Raw genomic sequence first — 16257 nt, 5'->3', positions numbered from 1 at the left:
GTTTAGATCCTGGCATGGAGGCATATTTGATATAACTTTTTATCTACAGGAAAACAATCTGTTTCAAAATCAAATTGTCTTCCCTGTTGACTATGTATCCCTACCCCTCATCTCTGAGAAATATTCTGCCTTGGTATTTTTATACGTCCGAAGGGACATATTATGTTAAGACGCTGGTGTCTGCCTGCCCGTCGGTCCGTTAGCAATTTCGTGTCCGCTCTGTAACTCGTGAACCCCTTGAAGGATTTCAAAGGCACTTGGCACAAATGTTCACCACATCAAGACGACTTGCAGAGCGCATGTTTCAGGTGGCTCCCTTCAACGTCAAGGTCACTCTTAGGGGTCAAAGGTCATATGACATTGTTTCGTGTCCGCTCTGTAACTCTTGAACTGCTTGAAGGATTTTAAAGAAAATTGGCACAAATGTTAACCACATCGAGACGATGTGCAGAGCACATGTTCCTGATGGCTCGGTTCAAGGTCAAGGTCACACTTAGGGGTCAAAGGTCATATGACTTTGTTTCGTGTGTGTATTGCTCTGCATTGCGGTGCTCTTGTTTTTATTTGGCAGATCCCTTTTTTGTTCACTTACAATAATTTTTTTATTGAATTACTTCCCTTTTATGTTACTATAAATAGCTTATTTTGTAACTTTTTCCTTATTGGCCATAGGGAAAATCCGAGACCACTTTTCTGTGGTACAACATGGATTGTAGCTCCAATTTTTGGTTGTATTTTGACATATCTGTACCTGGTAAAGATTTTTTTGTGGAGTTAGAATTTTTTTCTGTCTACTTTAAATTTTTTTTTTATTCCCTTTGTTCTTCCTGTCCTTTGGGCTTCAGCAGTCAGATTCTTTAAATTTTGCTCCCATCCTCCTCTGATATAACCCTTCAAGCTTATATAGCCCTGCTTGGTGGAGCTCTTGTTTCAGGTCTTGTTTTTCTTTTGCGTTCAAGAAATAATTGAAAGATCTTTTCATTTGAATAAGTTTATACGAATATATTTCTAAATTTAAAGTTTTATAAATGAAAGATATCTAAAAATATAAATATAATGCCTTCTTTTTTAAACTTGAAAAACAGGTTTCAGATCGTCCTGTACTTTTTTTCATTTTCTATTTTGAATAAATCCAATGAGATTGATATGATGTAATGAAATTCTAAAGTAATGAAAAATAAAATAAAAGTATAATTTTCTGATTTTCCTTGTCACATTATTTTTTTCAAAAGAGTCACTGAGTCAGAAACATTGAGGAAGACAACATATTTAAATGGGTTCATTTAAATGACAGTAAACATTTTAAAGCTAATTCATATATTGATAATCTTTAAAGATTTAATGTATTTGGCTGCTATGGAAAGTAGAATACCATAGATACTCAAATATAATGGACAGTTTTTTTTACCCTTGTTTGGGACCAACCTCGAATGGTTGGTGCATATAATACACAGGTACAGATGATTTTCCAGCTTCAAAACAAGTTTGTTTACCATTTTCACTATGCCAGTAAAGGGAAACTACTCTCTGTGCTAACTGTCTCGGCTAAAAACTATGATTGCCGTTACATTCTGTAATAGATAAAGAGTAGTTTATTTTTATCAGAAATTTTAAATATTATGATACTTTTGAAAATCAACTTTTTTGTTAAACCGAGATCAAACTGTGAACAACAAAATTGACATGAGGCGTCATGCTAATTGCTGATATTGAAAAACAATTAAGTTGATCCAGTTCTATGTACACTTGACCTATTTATTCATAAAAATATTTTGAATTTAAAAAAAAAAAATATATATATAATGATGTTTTACTGGTTTTATTTTCAAATTGACCAGAAATGTTTTTTTTCCCCCAGGATTTTGGGCGAAAATGGTGGGGGGGGGGGGGGTGGAGGTGGGGTGGGGGGAGGGGAGGTTTAGGGGGGAGGGTATTATACATTGGGGCGCACAATACCAGAGTATCTAATTAACGCCCCCACCCATTTTGGAGGGAAAAAAAATCAACAAGAACGGGAAAAAATCACCTACCTCATTTTTATAAGTCCACATAATAAGTAATTTACAGTACTAAAGTCCAATGTATTAAAAATTAAACACACTTTTAAACAGTCCATGGACCATAAGTCCAAAACATTTGTACTAAGTACGGTACGTAACAGAAAATTAAACGGTAAATACATTTAGGATTTGTTTTTACACCACTCGCGCACACGCTTCCTGCCGACTTTAAACAAACTTGCAGCAATGTGTTTACGATATACCCTTTTCTTCGGCAGTTTTAAGAACTTTTAATTTAAAAGCAGGCACAGCAGCCTGTCAAACCATTGACATTGTGTATTGCACAATTAGCTACCCGCATGTACTAAGGAAAATGTTATCGGAGTACACAGCTGTTTGGGTCATGACGTAATGTGTAGTGTCGCGAGCGTGTCAAAAAGCCAGACATGAAATACACGAGGTACCGTATTTAAATGCATAAAAGACACACTGCATTAAATTGGATGCCAAATAATTACGTTTTGGGGGGATTAAACAACACAGAAACACTTTACAGCTAGTTTGAACGATGTTTTTAAGTTTTGTAAAAATTTTCATTTTTTATTTTTTTACCTCAAATAAACGCCCCCTCTTTGGAAAATGTAACGCCCCCGGGGGCGTTAATACGGGAAAATACGGTATTCTAATTTTATTTGGTCATTAGCCAGACAAAAATGCAGAAATATAATTTTTCTCATGTTCTTGTAAATTGGTTCTAAAATCCTTTGAAAACTTATGCTACCTGTGGGTTTCTTAACAATTTGACCAAATGCTGCCAATTTTGACATCATACTGCTGCACAAAAAAGTGAGAATGTCTGTCCTTTGACAGTAGCTGCAGGGCTGATTGAGCGATAAGCAATGTTTTATCCAGAAATCAATGTCCTTTTGAAGTAATGAAGTTTGAAAGAATTTACTTAGAGGTGAGAAAAACGTTTTATAGCTTTAATAGATACAACAATGAATGGAATGCCAGATAAGAATAGTATTATTATGTATAAAGTTATAACATTTACCAGTTCGAAACAATTACAAATTTCACTGAAAATTTTATTATTATAGACATCAGGAAGTAATTTTCATGCAAAATCTGAAATCAAGGATCTAGAGGTTTTGGGTTAAGCATTTATTACTTGGATATTTGGTAAGTTTTTACGTTTTTTTTTTATAATAATGTGATTTTTTTTCTTAATCATTTGTTAAAGTTTCATAATGCCTTTGTGGCTGCCACATTTTTTTTTATGTTAGATCCATTTTATATAATTATTTTCTATTCTCATACATTCTTCATAGATTTGAACATTTTTAACATAGTGGAATTATTATTAAATCCATTATTTTGATTACCTCCCTTTATGGCTCTGATATGCATATATTGAAAGTAGTGTTTTTCGAAGCATGTTCTCTATTTGGAATACTGCTTTATCTGTTTTAACATAAAAATTAAAAGTCGAAGTCTTGTGGGACCTTAAACAGAATTTTAAAAACATCCTTACATTATAAATGGTTGTAAATAATTCACTTTTGGTGCCAGAGTATTGTCAAATATTCTATTTGCTTGTTCAGTTGTTACTGTCCTAATAATTTTGTGGAAAAAAAAAACTGATAATGAAGCATTTAGATAACTTATGAATATGTGCCCTTTCTTAGATATATAATTTTTTTTTTTTTAATAACAGAATCTCTAACAGTTACGTACCCTGTCTGTAACTGTGTAATCATGTGATTTTAGATGTTGCCTAACAGTTACGTAACCTGTCTTACTGTGTAATCATGTGATTTTAGATGTTGCCTAAATGCTCTTCTGCTCTTCCGAATAATATAAATCTTTAAATGTTAAAATTATTTCGCCTTTGAGAAACAAAACCATTCTTTGTTTCAGATGGAATGGAAAAATTGCTGATTATTCTTTCACAATAATTATACAGCGAAAACTCGGGATCCGGACAAAATCCCCTGCGGACAACACCCCCTTCGCTCATTTTTGCATACCCGGACAAAACCCCCTTCATGTTTTTTAGAAGGAGGACAAAACCCCCTTCGATGAATTTTACAAGGAGGACAAAACCCCCTTCACATTTTTTACAAGGAGGACAAAACCCCCTTTGCTTTTTATAAGGATTAAAAAGGGAAAACATCATAATACACTTTAAGATTAATCATTTTATTTATAGAAAAAGATGTCTTGAAGATATATTATAATATGGATAATTGATGTACTTAATCTATTATATACAATTATTACAGTTTGTTCAATAATGACTTTGAGATTAATCAGACTATACATAAATATACAATTATTATAGTTTGTAAAAAAAGTGTGAAATATCTCTTAATTAATTGACATGTTAATTTGTTAATTGTATGTTTTTTCTCACTGAACTGTTCATTAAAGTAAATTTGTTATATAACTCTCAGATAGTTTGATTAATTAAATATTATTATATAATTTGCCCTTTACATTCTAGGTTGAAGGGGTTTTTGTCCTCCCTGTAAAAACCGCGAAGGGGGTTTTGTCCTCCTTGAAAAACGTGCGAAGGGGGTTTTGTCCTCCTTGTAAAAAACATGAAGGGTGTTTTGTCCGCCTATGCAAAAATGAGCAAAGGGGGTTTTGTCCGCAGGGGATTTTGTCCTACACTCCGGAAACTCCCATTTGTTTGGAAATGTTTTATTTCAAATGTTAGGTATGGTTATGGGTTGATGGTATTACGGAAAGCTTTAATGATATTACGCTCAAATAGTCATCATGTTCGTATTGGTTTTTGATGAAGTTAAAGGAAATTGTTGGAAAAAACTTACAGCAAATGAAATTAAAAACTGTTGTAGCTATTATGAGAGGGATATAAATGCCATTAAATGATTTTCTAGAAAATTTGCTTTCTTGGAGATTCATGCAAATTGCTGCTTAGGATTGTCATTAAATTGAAGCAATACCTTGAATGCTTTTGCAATAGGTTTTACTTCTAGGACAAAAAAGATGGATTTGGTGTACTCCGATTGTCAGAGATTTTAGAAATTGGTGAGCAAGTTACATTGATTGCTTGACAATCAAGATTTAAAAAATACAGCAAAGATGGGTGATTAGTATAGACTTTCTATTGAAGAGCGGAACAAAAGTCATGCTAGTAATATTTTAGTCTCTTGTTTCCTCTACATTTGACTGGCCTACACAAAAGTCGCGTTAGTAATATTTCAGCCTCTTGCTTCTGCATATAGCTGGCCATGAGATTTTTCAATTGAATTCCGTAGCTTAAGTTTATTTGAATATAATTGTTTATTACATATTAGTATAAATGACAATAAATTCTATATTCTTCTCAAAGTATTTAATTTCATTTGCTACTTCTTACCAAGAAACAGTCATTTAGACTGGCACTATCTGGCAGTTGTAGATGGATAGTGGAGAGGCAGTTTCAGGTACAAGAGATCCAGGTGAGATACTGGCTAGCTCTTTCCATAGACTCCTCCATTTTTCAACATGCTTGGTGTTTTGTAAAGCCGTTTAAACACTTCACAATGGCATTGTAAGCATTTTGAGTTTTAACAGTAATTTTGAAAGAATTTGATTAGGTGATTAATATTGTCCAACTTAAGCTGTTGTGACATTTATTTTCTGTCCCCCTTTTTACTATAGTAAATTAATATATTTGTTTGTTCATTTGATAAAGAATTAGCATTTCAGATCAGTTTTAAGTTTAATGTCATTTCTCTACATAATTTAGTTAAAGTGGAATTATGCCCATTTTTCAAGTAAATATCCAGCTGAAATAGATGTGTGTGTAAAAAGGGCGGAGGAAATTATAGCTTTTAACCCAATATACCAAACTTCCTGTTACCAGTGCGATACAATAATTTTCCAAATATGCCTTTTCTTATTTTGACTAGGGCAGTCTTTTTAAGAAAAGTCAAACTGCATGCAGGAGTTGCTTCCCTTCAACTTCAGAATATATGTATGGGAGATCACTGTGTAGAAAATTGAAGAAAAGAACTATTATTTTATTAGTCTGATTTCTTTATTTCTAAAGCATCAACTTCAAATACTTATGTGGCATTATCGTTAATTTAACACATTTAAATGTACAGCAACCAAAAATTGCTTTTATTAACATTCAACAAAAACACACTATGTGCAGTAAGGCGCGCATAATGCCACCTTAATGTTTAGCAGTATATCACTAAATCACAGAAATAAATGGTAAAGGAACAACATTTTTACCTTGCTGTCCTGTACCATTGGATACTTAAAATATTCTCAAAAATTGTCCCCCTTTGTAAAAGAATGCCATTTGTACAGAAGTAAGTGTAATACTTAGTGTTCAAATCGATGTTTAACCTAGTTACGTGAAGTTTAAGCACAGGGTCATTATAGCAATTGCATCAAAACAAAGACATGTAACAGTTCTTTAAAAATGGTGAGTGTTTAAAGGGCGTTGAACTGTCCAGAAGTATGGCCCCTTCATGAAGTCCCTTTCCAGAATTCAATACAATTTTAAGTGAGCTAATTGATGATGCTTTTGTAGACTTATATATATGTTTTATATGCTGTTTAATTTTCATGTAAAACAACTCTTTTCTTTCTATAATTTGATGATGTTCGATTTTTTTTCTCCAAAACTTGGACCTAACTCTTTATGTAACTCAAATAATTTCCAGCCAGTTGTACATAATAGGGCAAAAATCCTTGTTTGGTAAACGTTCTCAGAACTTTTAAATCAAGATCACTGTTTTGTTAAATATTGAGAACATTTCTGAAATTTGAACCAAATTTGTTACTGTTTTCACTCCAGGAAGACTGAATTTCAATAATATTGAATTTTTTGCACAGTCAGACATATTGATTAGGCTTATTTACTTCATGGTTTCAGATAAATTTCCAGAGAAAATCTGTATAAATATTAAAGCAGTGTAGTGTAAAAACACTAACACAGAATTTATAACATTAAAACGTGAATTCCCTCCATTTCTGCAGAATATTACATTTCTGTTGTTGAAATTACAATTTAGATTCAGTGAAACTTATTTTATGGAAAAAAATATTGTTTTCACATAACTTACTTCCTCTTACCCCACCAACTTCACACTTTACTTGATAATTGTGAGTTTTATCTCTGAACCAGGTGATGTTTCCATGACATTATTTTCAAAGAAATTCATCCTCTACTTGCTGTTTTGGGCCTCTGTGGCTGAGTGGTTCAGGTCGCTGACTTAGAATGGCTCGTCCATCACCGATGTATGGCTCGATGGAGCCTCACTTGGGGTGTTGAATTCTTCATGTGAGGAAGCCATCCAGCTGGCTTAAGGAAGGTTGATGGTTCTACTGAGGTGCCCACTCATGATGAAATAATGCAAGGAGGGATGCATGGGGTCTTTCTCCACCATCAAAGCTGGAAGGTTGCCATATGACTTATACTTGTTTTAGTGCACGTTAAACTCAACAAAAACAATAAGCATATCTACCTGCTGTTCATTTTATACATTGCAACTACTGTTGTTCATGCAGAAATTAATTAGCTGGTGCACTCTTTGTGGTAATATTGACTTCCAGGACACAAGTTTACATACATGAACTGTCTTCAATTTCTATTGAAAAACATTAAATTAAAAAAAAACTTGGAAGTGACTTAGTGTGTTGTTGCAAATATTCTTTAAAATGATACAGTGAAACAGAAGTTGCTCCAGCACAGTTGGCTCAGATACCTGAGGGACAGATTTTTGCAGTTCAGGTGGTCATAGGCTGTTCTCCTGTTTTCTCTGTTTTCTCTGATTGCTCGAAATCCACGATAACTCCAGGATCATTTTGCTCAGCTCTTGTGACTTCAGTCAGTTGGTGCTAAATTACTTCATAAAGAAAATATTTGTGCAGGAAGCTTAAATTAAGGCCTTGTAATACTGCTCTAGTGGCCCCAGCCATATGACCATTGATAGATCCACAGGGTCTTCCTTTTGCATAATTATGCAGTAGATCTGATAATGTTGTTGTGGTTGTGGTGATGGTGATGGTGTATGTTTCAGTGAGATTATAGAAATATTCATAACTTTATCTCTGCTGACATTGGTGAAAAGTAATCAAATCAAATGTGACTGTTAGTTTTAAAAATCAAAATATATTACTGTTTTCTCAGTATATTACAGTTTTCAATGCCTCATCAGTTTTTCGAATTCTATAAATCCAGAGAATTCTCTCAGAGAAAATACAAAATCAGAAAAGTTGCAATTACTTATGGGACTGTAAAGAATGTCACAAAATCTCACTACTGTGCTGAACTTGTCAAATATATTTGATAAAGCAGGAAGTCAGACAAAGATTTAGGGTCCCAGAAGTTCTGTTGATTGCATGAAGTAGTGTTCTTTGAGGAATTCAGATTGCAGAATAGAAATCAATATTTTGCTGCTAAATATGGACATTTTTTTAGTGACCTAAGCAACAAAATACTTGCAGTCTGAATATTTCTTTGTATATTACACGATGAGAATGTTGTTGTTTTTTTTTTTCAATGTGGAAACACAAAATTTTTGCAGAATAGATCATAGCTGTTCTTGCTTGTCCCGCAGGCAGAACATTTCCTTCACTCAGAGTCTTCGTGTTCCACATTTATGCCTCATCATAGGTAGTGGGTTGCAATGACAGTTGTCAGTTTCTGTATGATTATACATTATGCTATAGGCAACAATATTGGCAAACTGCTTTTCATTTCGCATGGAAAATGTTGAGATAGCATAATTAAGAAGAATACATATATGAAATCAAAATCACCGATTGTATTTATGAAAAAGACATAAATGAAAATCGAAATTACCAGAATACATAAATATAATTGTAATTACAAGTGTACTTCCTTAACTCTGAGCCCGGTCTCTTTTCTTCACTGTTCTTAATATTTGTATCTCCTGTAGGAACCTTAAATGATACAACTTCGCTAATGATACAATTGACAATAATTGTTAATGTTAAATTTGCATCTTTTGTAACTTTTAGGGAGCCTTAAATGCTGTATCATTTTGCTTTTAGTTTTATAACTTTAAGCGAGCCTTATAAGATTTTGTATCATTTAGCGTAGGTTATATCCTTTAGCATATCAGTTTTATGTTAATTAATGTCAGTTGTATCATTTAAGGTTCCTACACCCCTCATCTTACTTTAGTTTGTGAAATTATTGGTATTCATTTGGGATTAATCTCCATTCATTTCATGATTAATTGGTTAATGCTGCTTTGGTCTATGAAATCAAATCCTGTGAAGAAATAAATATACTTTGATTTTATCTTTGAAATTTGAAAAATCACAAAATTATGTTCCTGCAAAACTGCCGTTTTGATAAAAAAGATGAAAAATTAAACAGTTCTATTGTATTTGTTTCGAAAATGAACACAACACAGTTTCTGTATGACTTTATAACAGCTTCCGTTTTTTCAAGGTCTTCTTTCACTTTGTTTGGTCTTTAATTATTCATAACAGCAACATTGTCAGATTGTTTATGCGTTATTCCTTTCAAATAAACACATTTTTATGCTTGATTTCTTACCTTCTCAACTGTAATATTAATTTTTAAGCCTGCAGGACGGAATAATTTGCTTGCAGCAAATAGAAATGTTTTATGCAAAATGATGATTTTTTTAGGATGGGTCTTACATGGAATCAGAAAAGTCTGAGATTGGTATATTGATGTGTTATAACCTTACCCTGCTAAATTTCTAAAACCGACTGGTCCAATGATTCATTCAATTCAGGCAATACCATTTATTATTAGAGTGGTGTTCACTGAAACTTTACTGTCTGAATAGAGAACAGTGCAGATCATGATCCTGCAGGCTGATCTTGGTGTGCAATGGCAAAATCACTTGCTGCCAGCAGGCTTAAGGTTAAAGGATATCTGAATTCATATGTTTCTGTGATAAAATTAAAATATTGGTTTCAGAACACTAAATTTTGAGGCATGACTCAAATTGCACACCTATTGAAACTTGTCCCTAATCATCTGCGAATAACCTAAAATGTTTTTCTATAGCATGAGACCAGACATAAGTAATGGTTGTGAGAAAAGCATCTCATATAAACCGTTTAATTTTTATGCCCCCACTTTGGAGGGGGGGGGGGGGGTGAGCATATAGATTTGCCCTTGTCCATCCGTCCTTCCGTCTGAGAATGTTGTGTCACGCCTAGCTCCAAAAGTATTTGATGTGGAGTCACAAAACTTTACAGGAATGTTGGTCAGCATGTGCAGTTGGCACCTGGGGTTTCGCGTCCGGATTCATTCAGTATTGTAGGAGTTATGGCCCCTGACCCAGGAAAAATGTGTCTTTTGTCATGTAGTGGGGGCATCTGTGTCCCATGGACACATTTCTAGTTTTTAGAAAATTTGAGTTGAATCTACCTAGATTGATGACCACTTTAGTTTTGACTGCCTTCCATACCTTAGGTAAGTATTTTAGCCCCGACCGTCCCTGTGGGAGTCAGGAAGCTTGAATCATGCATTCATTAATTTTACACAAAACATTCTTACAAATAAAATCATCTTAAATAAGCAGTTGAGTATAAACACATATAAGATCTGTTCATTAAATGGACAGGGTCAGAAATGAGAAACTGGTCCCTCCCACAAAAGGGTGGTGCTCACTGTTTTCAGTTACTTATCTGTGTCCTCTATTCAGAAACCAGTCTGGAAATTGCTGCATCTGATTGTCAAAGGAAGAATTCCTGGAAGTACAGAGCACCCCAAACACAGCCATTCTAAGAGCCAATTCATTGCATCACAAAGTAGGCCTGCAACAAATGAAGCTGTAACAGAGAAATGTAGCAGACATGTTGCTGCAAAAATTAAACTAGTACATTTTAATTATTTGCAAAATACAAAAGTGGGTAGGGGGTAGATAAAAGGGTGGGGATGTTGAGGAAAGTGGTAAAAAGCAAGGATGAATATTCAGCAATTCAGAGAATAATCTCGAACTCCACAAATACCAAACTTTGTATTCTCAGACTAGTTTTAAACTCACTGTCCATATTTAGGAGGTTGTTTTGTTTGCATGAATTGCCCGTGGTAATGCTTTAATGGTATCAAGTTTCATATTATACACTGCAAATAGTTTCAGTCGGAAAAGCATGGGATTGAACTAAAGGCCAGTAACATTGCAGTCAAGTCAAACTTCATGCTACATATTCCATTTAATTTCGTAGGAAGCAGCAGTTAACTGAAATATCTTCAAAATATTGAAACTTGTGTTCCAGTCTCAGAATGCAGCTTTGTCATTGGCCAATTTCAGAAAGGAATTTTAGACTGGTCTACTAATCCAGCTTCATAATGTTGGAAGTATCAGTTAATTGCATCAATTGGCTAGACTGGTATCTAGTTTATTAAAGCTATTGATTTGATGATGATAAACATTATGGGGAGGTTCATTATCTTATTGCACTTTGATTTGATAGCTTGCTAGGTGTGAAACTTTTAATTTATATATGATGTCACCATTTGATGGTAGTTAACCCATTCCTTATTGATTTACTCTCTTCATTGTTTTATTCATCTTCATAAATGGTCTTATGGGAAATATATCAGTAGTTACATTAAGATTGATTGGAGCAAGAAATTTCGCAAGCATAAAGGCATACTCTAAATCTCAAAGTTTGATTGATTTTTAATGCTTTTAACTGTGAAGGATTAGAGAACATATTCCTATCTTAATAGAAGAAATTTTAAGCAAGATAACTTTTATTGTGTAAAGTTATATTCTGATTAATCAAAGTTGGAATGCAGTAAACACACAGGGCACAAACATTTTCTGGGAGAGTAAATTACATATTCAATAATTGTCTGGTTTCAAGGTCTTACATAAGTGTCAGATTGTCCAGCTGCAAAATGGCATAATTTTTTTTATCTTGACCAAAGATGCTATTTCTTGGTAGAAAATTGATTCAGAGATTAAAAATCTTAGAAAAATATATTGTATAGGAAAGTTTCAGTTTCATTTGGAATTTCATTTTGTAGACCTAGACAAGACCTAGACCACACAGCTGCAGAATTGGTGATAATTAATCATAACAATAAGTGATGGTTCAGAGAACAGTCAACCCCTGTAAATAAAGACACCTGACAGTTAGATTTGACACAAAAGAGCGAATAAAGACAACTTTTTGGCTTTCCCACCATGGTCTTTATATACAGGTTTTACAATACGTTAACAGCCTTATTTTTATTTGCTGATTACAAGAAAAATGATTAAAATCATGTCTAGTTAAAAATATCTTTTATTATACACCCAAAGGGACGTATTATGTTATGACGCCGGTGTCCGTGGGTCCATCTGTCCATCCGTTAGCCATTTCATGTCCGCTTGTAATTCTTGAACCCCTTGAAGGATTTTGATGAAACTTGACAGAAATGTTCACCACATAGAGACGACATGCAGAGCGCATGTTTTGGATTGCTCACTTCAAGGTCAAGGTCACACTTAGGTGTCAAAGGTCATATGACTTTGTTTCGTGTCCGCTGTGTAACTCTTGAACTGCATGAAGTATTTTGAAGAAATTTGGCACAAATATTCACCACATCGAGACGACTTGCAGAGCACATGTTTCGGATGGCTTGCTTCAAGGTCAAAGTCACACTTAGGGGTCAAAGGTCATATGACTTTGTTTTTCGTGTCCGCTCTATAACTCTTGAACTGCTTGAAGGATTTTAAAGAAACTTGACACAAATGTTCACCACATCGAGACGACATGCAGAGCGCATGTTTCGGATGGCTGGCTTCAAGGTCAAGGTCACACTTAGGGATGCTCTTGTTGTACATTATATCGACTGCTCAGAGACAAGGGTTTATCCAAAAGTGAAGTCACTGGGACCATATGAACGTATATAATTTAATGAAAGCAACAAAAATTCATACCCAAGTACCTTGATCTATTTGCAGTATTTTCCGAAAAAATCATAAATATATTTTGAGTACTTATTGAGCTACCGGCTGCTATTGAAAACACAGTAGTGGCAAATGCCGCACATCACTGACAATATTGACAATATTCAGAAATCATCATTTTTGCCACTAAGAAGTACTACTTTTGCTTTAGCTCTAATTTGTTAACTTAAACAGTCGATGACATTATTACAATTTTATCAGCAGACAGCATAATACACTGGGACCCTTTTATAACGCTGTCGTTGGGGTCCAAGGTTCGAGACCCGTGAATCTAGCGGTGTTAAATTTATAATGCGGGTTGGCGGTAGCTATAATATGCCGTATATTATGCAATACCCCACCCACCTGTAACGCATTAGACGTATTTTCTGGTTATGATCAAAATAAATTACTTCCGCATTAGCGCCGTATTGTTTTGTTTTTTTTGTCTTGGAAAATTCGGGAGCCAAGAGCGTACCGTATTACACCGAATACAGCAGTATATCAAATAGCGTTATAAAGGGTTTCGAGTGTACTTCTTATTTGATTTTCTGCTTTATTTTTGGGTTAGTTGATGATTGTCTTTGAATAGTTACACCACTGACGCAGTGACATTACTTATAGATCAAACATAATAAAAGTAGCAGACAGTTTCTTAATTCCGAAAGCCTAAAAAATAGAGAAAACAAATAAATGTCTTATGCAAGTTTTTGCCTGGATGTACTTGATTATTGTTCACAAAACTTAAGTCTTTGAATAATTGTTAATCAAACTCTTGTCTACAAAGGGGAATCATGTTCGATTGGCACTTTTGTCTAGCTGCAACTCTACCACATTCTGTAATTCATTGTAGCACACAATCAAATTAAGACAAAATAATTGAATTGAACACAATTCGCGAGAAAAGCTAGTTTCGGCTTCTTAAATTCTCAGTCTGATTATAGTTTTTCACTGGAAGCAAGAACATATTCTTCAAGATTTATGACTGCTTGGGTTGTGATAAATATTTTCTTGATACTGCATTGATTTTAGTAGATCATTCTAGATTGTTTGCCAGTGCTGTGATAGTTTTGTCAGAGAATAAATTGGAATTGAATCCAAGCAGATTTTGAGCTTTATAGTGAAAATTGGTCTGCCAAATACCTTTAACTATGCTTAATTAGCATTTTTTTGTGACATGCTCCACATACTTTACAGGATTACTGCCCTTAGATGATGTATACTATTCTAGAGACTTTGAAAAGATTACCTCCCTTAGTGTATTTACCATATTAAAGCTTACCTCCCTTCATGATTTCACACAAGCCATCAATTTTTACCTATATGAAATATTATCTCCCTTTGAAAATTCTCCACCTTTTGTAAATTAGATTAAACAGAAAAACTAAAATTGGTAAAAGTTTATCCTAAAAGTTAACCTAGACAGGAGAAATATATATAGTAGTATCATGTAATGATATAGCTTTATTTCTTTATTATTCTTGCAGAAAAAGTTATAGAGAATGATTTTTAGCTCACCAGAGCACAAAGTGCTCATGGTGAACTATTGTGACCAGTCATTGTCCAGCGTCTGTCGGCGTCCGTCGTCCATCAACATTTGCTTGTGAACACTCTAAAGGCCACATTTGTGACCCAGTTATTATTAAACTTAATCAGAATGTTAGTCTTGATGATCTCTTGGTCAAGTTTGAAACTGGGTCATGTGGGGTCAAAAACGAGGTCACCCGGTCAAATCAAAGGAAAAGCTTGTGAACACTTTAATGGCCACTATTTTGACCCAAACTTGGTCAGAATGTTTGTCTTGATGATCTCTAGGTCAAATTCGAACCTGGGTTATGTGGGGTCAAAAACTAGGTCAGTAGGCCAGATCAAAGGAAGAGCTTGTGAACACTCTAGAGGTCACGGTTGTGACCCAATATTTTTGAAACTTTGTCAGAATGTTTGGCTTGATGATTTCTAGGTCAAGTTTAAAACTGGGTCATGTGAGGTCAAAAACTAGGTCAGTAGGCCAGATCAAAGGAAAAGCTTGTGAACACTCTATAGGCCACAGTTGTGACTCAATCTTTAAGAAACTTAATCAGAATGTTTGTCTTGATGATCTCTAGGTCCAGCTTTAATCGGGGTCATTTGGGGTCAAAAACTAGGTCACATGGACAAATCAAAGGAAAAGTTTGTGAACACTCTAAAGGCAACAGTTGTGACTCAATCTATATGAAACGTAATCAGAATGTTTGTCTTGATGATCTTTAGGCTAAATTCGAAAGTGGGTCATTTGTGGTCAAAAACTAGGTCAGTAGGCCAGATAAACTCTGGTGAGCAATATAGGGCTATCATGGCCCTCTTGTTTTTCTTTTTTGTCCATTATTAGGTTAGTATAGCAGTAGCTGAACTATTTTCATTTGCCATTTCTCCATCTGATTTTTTTTTTCATTTTATAAAAGACACTTTATACATTCTGTTAATCAAAAATTAGAAACTTAACAGTGATATGAAGTTCAAAGTCCTTGACCAACAAATGAAGTCAGTTTTCATAACAAAAGTTTCACAAAATCATATGCCTCTTAAATGTCCATATTCATTCTTTAGACTTCAAGTTTTTCATTTTTAAATAAGACTTTCTTACTAGTTAACAATAAACTAGATTAAAGACTGAAAAGCAGACACCAAAAACATAAGCACAGACACATAAACACTTTCCTGTCATTTTTTTTTGTTGGGATATCTACATAATGTATTTGTGGGTGTAAATGTGCTAATGCTTGGACTGGCTCCCTGCCTGTGAATTGTCAATTTCATAAAAGCTGAAACACAGTCTGTGCCAAGACCTTTCATTGCTAAATAGATTGAAATCTTTTTAGGCTTTTGTTGATCAAGATTGTAGGTTTTACTAGTACAATCATAGATATACTATCTGATGTAACGCTTTTGGTAGCACTTAAAAGTTAGGACAAAGTCAGGTGGACAATATCTTGGTAAGTTGTATTCTATACTATGGGTTATAATAATTAAGGTTTCTAAATGATTTAGTAATTGTTTCCCAAAAGACCTTAAGAAATGTAAAGATGAAAAAAAAAGTGTTTTTTAAATCCATTTCAGTATAATTTTGGATTCTTGTGTTTCAGTTTGTTTTACCTTGTCAATGATTCCTACTTTACTTATAGTTTTAAAACAATAAATCATTAAAACCAGCAAGTGAAATACTGCTTCATGTATCCAAAGTAAAAACTTTGGTAAGTTGCTACATAATGTAAGGTTCACTAGTTAGCTAATAAAATACTTTTATTATGACCAAAAGAAACTGTAGTAGAAGAAAGAATGAATTTTATTGATTG

The 16257-nt window shown here is 34.0% G+C and overlaps 1 protein-coding gene across 9 annotated transcripts in view; it reads left to right on the top strand.

Moving 5' to 3' along the window:
* LOC123525383 (neuronal calcium sensor 2-like) overlaps nucleotides 1-16257 on the top strand; it is a 215638-nt gene that overhangs the window by 142079 nt on the left and 57302 nt on the right. For 4 of the 9 annotated variants that reach the window (XM_045304394.2, XM_053537911.1, XM_053537912.1 and 1 more), the window contains one exon: nucleotides 3101-3182. The exons of the other annotated variants lie outside the window; for them this stretch is intronic. The gene's annotated coding sequence lies outside the window, so the exon portion shown is untranslated. The remainder of the gene's footprint in view (nucleotides 1-3100; nucleotides 3183-16257) is intronic. 9 annotated transcript variants of the gene reach the window in all.

Source organism: Mercenaria mercenaria, chromosome 3 (assembly GCF_021730395.1).
Source record: "Mercenaria mercenaria strain notata chromosome 3, MADL_Memer_1, whole genome shotgun sequence".
Classification (NCBI taxonomy): domain Eukaryota; kingdom Metazoa; phylum Mollusca; class Bivalvia; order Venerida; family Veneridae; genus Mercenaria; species Mercenaria mercenaria.
This window is presented reverse-complemented; position numbering and strand designations above follow the sequence as displayed.